Here is a 420-nt window from a genome sequence, read left to right as displayed (position 1 = left end):
TGGCAAGGCCCATGTTCTCGGAAACACTTCACGGCCTGAATTTTCGCCTCGTATTTGAGTGGCTCGTAAAAATTTCTGGCCATAAAACTTTCAGTCCAATCCTAATCGAAATTGAGAGCTTCGGGTTTTATAAGATCTCTGAAAAGAAGTCCGTGGATGTTTTACGAAAAGTGGTTTGCATATTGAGCCCAAGTTTGAGATGGAATTCTGGTCAATAGAAAATAAAAAGAAATGAAAACCACATTTGGCACTTTTATGGAGTACACGAGGTTACTTCTATCCATCATGTATAGAATGAAAATCCCCATGATTTTAGCGATTTATTTCTTACTAAATCTTATCATTTATATTCTCTCTTTGTCTTGAAGTATTTGGAGATTTTTTAAATATACGGTATTTCATAACAAATCAGCTATGATA

Source organism: Penaeus monodon, chromosome 34 (genome assembly GCF_015228065.2).
Source record: "Penaeus monodon isolate SGIC_2016 chromosome 34, NSTDA_Pmon_1, whole genome shotgun sequence".
Classification (NCBI taxonomy): Eukaryota; Metazoa; Arthropoda; class Malacostraca; order Decapoda; family Penaeidae; genus Penaeus; species Penaeus monodon.
Note: the sequence above shows the minus strand (reverse complement) of the source record.